The sequence below is a fragment of the Helobdella robusta genome, assembly GCF_000326865.2.
Source record: "Helobdella robusta unplaced genomic scaffold HELROscaffold_7, whole genome shotgun sequence".
NCBI lineage: Eukaryota > Metazoa > Annelida > Clitellata > Rhynchobdellida > Glossiphoniidae > Helobdella > Helobdella robusta.
The window spans coordinates 4,070,371-4,078,364 of NW_008705398.1; positions in this window are offsets into that span (position 1 = coordinate 4,070,371).

Consider the following 7,994-nt stretch of genomic DNA (forward strand, 5'->3'; position numbering starts at 1 on the left):
TGATCTATAAGGCAAGTTATAAAACAGACTGTTGCAGTAGTCCAGCCGTGATGATACAAACGAATGGACCAGATTTTCCAATGCTGATCTATCTAACAAATGTCTAACTCGGTATAAATTTCTTAGCTGAGCAATGCTGGAAACTGAAATCATCTTGATGTGGTCTTTCATAAACAGTCTATCATCCAGCAACATCCCCAAATTAGAAGCTGTTTTACTGAAAGATATATTTACATCTCCTACTTTGATTGAAGTGATATTCATCCTTGATAACTGTTGCCATGTCCCAACCGGGAGGAACTGAGTCTTACATTGATTTAACTTTAATGAATTATCTGACATTCAACGGCCAACATCTGACATACATCTGCTGAATCTGTTCACTTCGTCTGCAAATGAATCTGGAAAACTGGTGATCAGCACCTGGATGTCATCCGCAAAAGCATGACAAACGAATCCTTGGGAACTAATTATTTTTATTATATACGATGTATAAAGCAGAAACAGGATGGGTCCAGTACAGATCCTTGAGGCAACCTCGATGAGACCAATAATACATTTGACACTGTGTTTTTAAATGCAACCAGTTGTGTACGATTCTTAAGATATGACCTGAACCAGTTATGGGCAACTCCAAGAACACCATAACTGCACTGCAATCTCTTTAAAAGTATTTCATGATCCACACAATCGAATGCTGATGGCATATCAAAGAATGATATTACCGATATGTTTTGAACTTCAGTTGCAGCAAACAAACTTAATAAAACATACAACAAAGCTGTTTCAGTGGAATGGAACTGACGATATCCAGACTGATATTTTGGCATAAGATTATTATTAGTCGAGTGGTTTAGTAGAAACTTCATGACAACACGCTCTATTACTTTTGAGACAAATGGCAAATTAAAAATTGGTCTCCCCATCATCACAACCGACTTTTTTTTAGAATCGGAATAACTGTGGCATGCTTGAAATAGTCTGGAACTATGCGTTTCCGCAAGCAAAGATTTATGAAACTTGTTAAAAAAACTTATGAAGTATTTTAGATACTTTTAAAAAATGTGTGTTAGCATGATATCAAGTGAACACGTTTTAGACGGAGAATCAAGTATAATCTTCACGAGATTTCAGTGATTTCAGGAAATGATTCAAACGCAGCGGTTGGTGATTGTCTATCGTCTGATAACAAAGTCGAAACACCAGATGATTTAACAGAATGAATAATTTTTGCAATTATTTGGGATTTAGTTTGTCTTTTCAATTTTCCTTACTAAAATTTTTTGGTAATCGCCAATTTCCAGAAAATTCATATATTTTTAAATAACTGGGAAAATAATAATAACAGTTAAAATAGTACAATGAATAAAATGAAAAAAATGATGTAATACAATAAATTTAATTTAAAATTTGAAATAATATAATAAATAGGTACGAAAACGAGATATTCATGGAAGTAACTAATAAAGGGACTATATATAATATATATCAATTAACATATATCGGACATCCTGTGTAAAACTTCATCCTTAGCTAGAATGATTCAATTCACTATCATCAATTCATTTAATCATATTTTTAACGAAAGTTGGACAGAAACAATTTTGTTTACAATTTATTGTTCTTTTAAATATTTTTTAAAATTAACAAAACTAAAAATAGAATTTCTGTTTTTAAAAGTAATGTAGATGTTGAATCTTAAACATTTGTAGTTTTTGTGCCATGCTACTGATGTTTGCATTTATCGTTGGATGTTCACACCTTGAAAGACACATTCATTGACAAAAATTTATGTAGGCACCTTCTTAGATATTTTAAAGATGGAATAATAAATTACGCTTGTAATTTCTTTTCAATAGATCTAGGCCGTTCATATTTTCTTGATATAATAATTTCATAATTACTGTTTGTCAAATTATTTCAACTTGATTTTTGACCAAAAATCATATAGCAACATATTTAACAGCAAAGTATACGCAATGCTAAGAAAACATAATTTGTTTACATTGACTTCTTTTTAAATTTGATGTGATAACTTTTTGTTCAATTTTATATTGATTGTGGTTTGTTGTGACGATCTAACTTTGTTTTTTCTGAAATACAGGAGACTTTTTTACTCTCGATGCGTGGAAAATTTAAATTTCCACGTTGACAACAAATTGATTTCATGCGATTTGTCGGGATGGCATTGCGTCAATTCATTAGAAACATATAAGTCAGAGTTGATGGAACAAAAATATTGCATCAGTGATATCACAGTTGATATCTACAGCAAAAAAATAAGCTGGGTGGAAGCTGAAAAAGGAAGAATTTTTACTGGAGACATTGAAATTTTAGATTTCAGCAATGAAAGTTATTTAAATGGCAAGAACAAACATGAAGTTGATGAAAATAAAATTCCAACTGGAAGAGTAACAAATGTTCATTTGGTTAGGTTGGTCAGTTTTGTTTATTCTAAATAAATTAAAAAAATTTTCTTAATGGTTGATGGAAAATAAATTGCTAAAATTTGAATTAGAGATGCACCGGAGTTCGGCCCCGGCCAAAATCCGGCTTTTTTTCAAATCAATTAATTTTATTCCGATAAGTTAAAGGCTAAGCATACATGACACATAACAACAACATCACTAATCGTGAGGTGAGCTGGACAATTTTTTTATGCTATAACATGGGTTATGCATAAATTATAAGCTGATCTTTGTGTTAAAGAACTTGTGTACGTGTAATACTATATAATTGTATATGACGGATCATATAACTACATAATATATATATATTGTTATAATACTCGCTGTCGTAACCGGTTTACGATGCGACGGGTTCAAATCTTCGATTGAATAAAATACTCCAAACAGTTATTAAACTTTATTTACAGAAGAAATCAACTATTATTAGTTATTAAACTTTATTTACAGAAGAAATCAACTAATCGTTTATTTCCAGTAAATTCGCACTAACGCAACAATTAACTTTTAAATCTTTCAAAATCTATCGCTATGACAACGTCAACAAACAAATCAAATATCGCTTTAAATAATTCACCGAATCGCTATTCACAAAATCACGAATTTCACTAATCACGAATATCACTAATCACAAATATCACTAATCACGAATATCACTAATCACGAATATCACTGATCACGAATATCACTAATCACGAATATCACTAATCACAAATATCTTGCGACGTGCGCTTATATACTCTTCGCAAGCGTCGTTTCTAGATTCTTCCCGATGGTCCGATTCCAGCATACTCTAGAACGTTCCAGTCACTAGAACATTCTAGAATACGCTAGAATCTAGTGCGTTCGGTAGCACGGTTATAACATTACCCCCTTCTTAGTTCTGTTCGTCCCGAACAGCTTTCGTTCCGGTGTCCGCATGGTACGGAGCCAGTCTATCCAAATGAACGATCTTCATTCTTGCTCTCGACTTCCGATATTCCTGAATACGGTAGACGACGTCATTCAAGCGGGTGATGACTTGATAAGGTCCTTCCCACCCTCGCTGGAGATTTGGAAAACGTCCTTTCTTCCGCTGTGGGTTGTACAGCCAAACTAACTCGTCGACAGCAAAACCGCCACTGCTTCCTTTCAAGTCGTATCTGGTTTTGGCCGCCTCCGTGTTTTTCATAATTTTAAGGCGTACGTAACGGTGGATATGGTTTAATCGCTGTCGAAGATTATCCACGTATTCTGTTAATGGTTGGTGTGGTTCAGGTGGTACGCCATATTTCACATCAGCTGGAGTTCTTAAGGTAATCCCAAACAGAACTCTTGATGGCGTTTCTCCAGTAGTTGTGTGGATAGCACTCCGGTATGCCATAAGAAACAATGGTATATGACGATCCCAATCCCGTTGATTTTCGTCGACTACTTTAGCCAGATGTTCAATCAGGGTTTGGTTGAATCGTTCCACCATACCGTCAGACTGTGGGTGAAGAGGTGTCGTTCGAGTTTTGTTTATACCTAGCAGCTTGCACATTTCACCAAACAGTTGTGACTCAAAATTTCGACCTTGATCTGAGTGGAGTTCCAATGGGACACCATATCGACTAATCCAATTGAGTACAATTTCCTCAGCGACGGTACATGCTTCTTGGTTGGGTATTGGAAACACCTCAGGCCATTTGCTGAAATAGTCCGCTACAAACAGAATGTAACGGTTTCCATAATCTGATACCGGAAAGGGTCCAGCAATATCTATAGCAATCCGTTCAAAGGGGACACCAACATTGTAGATTTGCATTGCTCCTTTTAGCCTTCTTTTGGGTCCTTTGACTGAAGCGCATGTGTTACATTTTCGACACCAGCTCTCTACATCTTCTCTAACGTGAAGCCAGTAAAATCCTTCTCGTATTTTCTCAAGGGTCTTGTTCACTCCTAAATGTCCCCCAGAAGGGCCGCCATGCATTTCATCAAGGATTTCGGTCGTTCTATTTCTTGATATTACAACTTGCATGCGGTGTTTTGATCCATCAGCTGATTCCCATTTTCGTTTCAGCAAATCCCCTTCCAAATACAAAGAGTCCCACTGAGCCCAATAACCCTTTAACACGGCACTATATTCTGAGATGCTTTGCCAGTCCGGTCGCTTGCCCTCCTTCTTCCATGTGATTAGATGTTGTAGGTCCTCATCCGCAAACTGTGCATCAGCAAGATCCGTCGGTGTCCAACCGTCATCCGCTGATATTGTTGTTGCTCTTATGTCTTCCAATTGTATCTTCTCCTCGTGACGACAGCAGTATTTGCATCCTGGTAAACATGGTCGACGTGAGAGAGCATCAGCATTACTATGAGTTGTTCCTTTGCGGTGCACGATCTCGAAGTCGTACATTTGTAAACGCTCCAACCATCGGGCCATCTGTCCTTCAAGATCCTTGAAGTTGAGGAGCCATCTTAACGCTGCATGATCAGTTCGGAGAAGAAATTTCTGTCCATAAAGGTACTTGTGGAAGTGTTTTGTTGCATTGACTATTGCTAGTAACTCCTTCCTGGTCACACAATAGTTTCGTTCGGGTTTTGTGAATCCTCTGCTATAATACGCTAGCACCTTTTCTTCTCCGTCTATATGCTGTGACAAAACGGCTCCGATTCCGTTGTTACTTGCATCAGTATCTAACACGAACGTCTTGCCACGAACTGGATATGCTAGCAAAGGAGCATCACATAGTTCAACTTTTAACTTTTCAAATGCTGAGTCGCATAGGGTATTCCAGTTGAAAACTCGGTCCTTCTCGGTAAGTTGGTGGAGAGGTCTGGCAACTTTTGCAAAATCCTTTACAAAACGTCGATAGTACGTTGCCAATCCCAGAAAACTGCGCAATTCATTTTTATCCTTTGGAGTTGGCCAGTCTTTCACAATTTCTATCTTGCTGGGATCGGTTCGAACTCCATCTGAAGATACCACATGTCCCAAATAGTTAACTTCTTTAGAAAATAACCTGCACTTTTTAACGTTCAGCTTTAAATCTGAAGTCTTGTGAAGATCTCCCGTAAGTTTTCGACGTGTTGATCAAATGTTCTTCCTAGAACAATTATGTCGTCTAAATAGACAAGACAGGTTTTTCAGTTAAGACCTTGCAATACACATTCCATCAGTCGCTCGAATGTAGCTGGAGCATTGCACAATCCAAATGGCATGACGGTGAATTGCCACAACCCCGATCCGATAGAAAACGCTGTCTTTTCGCGATCGTTCTTGTCGATTTCTACTTGCCAGTATCCGCTTTTCAAATCAAGCGTAGAGAACCAACTTGAGCCAGATAGGGTGTCCATGATGTCATCAATCCTCGGTAACGGATAGCTGTCCTTTTTAGTCACATCATTTAACTTCCTATAATCAACGCAAAAACGGGTAGTGCCGTCCTTCTTCTTTACCAAAACAACTGGCGAAATCCAGGGACTTGATGACGGTTCGATGACGCCTTGATTCTGCATTGTCGTTATCATTTCGTTTACTTCTGTTTGTTTTGCTAGAGGAAGACGTCGTGGTACTTGTCGGATCGGTTTCGAATCCTGAGTATCAATTCGGTGAGTTACCAGAGCTGTTTTACCTTGGTCATTGTCACCGGTTGAAAACACGTCTGCAAAATCAGCAATCAACGCCTCGGCTTTTAGACGGTCTTCTTGATACAAATTAAGCTCATCCAGTAGATTTTTGGTAAGTTCTTTGGGTCTGTCTTTGTCAGTTGGTAGAACCTTTTCCTGTTGCTCCACATCTAACGATTTCACCAAATTTATTGATTGGCAATTACCTATTTCCTCGCCTTTTTTAATTTTAATAGTGTGTTTAGCGGTATTCATTATTCTGACAGGAATAAGACCATTTTTGTTCGCTTCTACAAGGCATTTTCCAATGACCGCGTTCTGTACATTTGTCGTTGAGGTTGGCTCCATCAAATAGAACTGGTGGCCCCCAGGATCGCAATTCAACTTGCCCCATACGATGTTTTCAGATGATTGAGGTAGTTCCATGTCACAATCGACTGTTACTCGAATGCATTTTTCGTCGCTATCCCCCATTATCACTTCTGTATTTCTCCATCTAAGAATGCGTTTTTCTAAGTCAATTTTGAACCCATATTTTGTCAGAAAGTCGACACCTATTATGCATTCGTCGATGATATCCGCGACTAAGAATGAACCTTCGAATAACAAGTCGCCTAGCTGAACAGTACGGAGAATCTTTCCATAGACTGGTGCTGTTCCTCCGGTAGCTGTTCGAAGGATGTATTTGTTAGAAGTCTCTTTCTTCAGATTGGGTACCAAATCAAATCTTAAAATCGATTTTGTTGCTCCGGTGTCGACTGTAATTACGCATTCTCGTTGATCAACTTTTCCGTTCAGCCATAAGTCGTTTCGATTTCGATGTAGTCTGGAAACGTTAATTACGGTACTGGGGGCGTCAATTCTACTAGCCAACCTCTGCCCCACAAAGTTGGCTCTTATTAGTTTTCCGCCCCTTCTAACGAAGGGGCCGATCGTAATACGGGATCATCTTCTCTTCTTTTGCGCCATCTTGTCGCGCAATTTCGGCAGTAGTTATCTTTTAGGCGGTGTTTACAATCACGACGTAGATGGCCTTTTTTGCCACAAATCCAGCATTGGGGTACACCATGCTGTTGGGGTTCGCGTTTCACAATCACCTTCTGGCAAGAGCATTCTTCATGTACTTGGCGTAGACGTACGTCACTTTTTGATGCTTGCTTTGCCGATTCAAAAGTGAGACTGTGCGCAACGGCATCCTTGAGTTTTTGTTTATCTGACAAGAGAAGGGATTGCTTGAGTTCCGAATCACGAAGGGCTTTGATAAACGTATCCAGGGCAGTTTCGTCTCTGTGCTCGGGGTCTGATGTTGGATACGACAGCAATGTCAACCATTCGATATCTTGTGCCAGCTGCTGAATGGATTCACCAGATCGTTGCGTTCTGTTTCTAAGTTGAGACCGATAAATCTGCTTCATGTGTTCATCCAACGTGCTAACCAGAACTTCATAGTTGAAGTGGTTCTCCGCCGGAATCGTCTGAAGAACCTCTGCTGCTGAACCTCGCAGGGCCAGTATCAGTGCTGTTGCTTGTTCTTTTCCGTTCCAACAGTTACTAGTTGCCGCTGCTTCGAACTGGGTTTTATAAACGTTCCAGGACATCTCTCCGTCAAATGCTGGTACCTTCAAAGTTCTTCCAGATGCGTGATCTAACGGCATGGCCATTTTTTTGGATTGCTCCAATTCTCGCTTCAATTTGTCTATCTTGTGATAGACAAATTGTGTGACAGACCTCAACGGTCTGACGATCAAGTTTCTGTTCGATCATTTCTATTCTTGTTGACTGTTCTTCAATCTGTTCTGCCACTTCCAATTTTACGTGTTTTAGCTGGTCCTTGATCTGTTTTAACTCCTCTGTCTGTCGTTCGGACTGTTCCTTGATCTGTTGTTTTAACTCTTCTGTCTGTCGTTCGGACTGTCGTTCGGACTGTTCTTTGATCTGTTT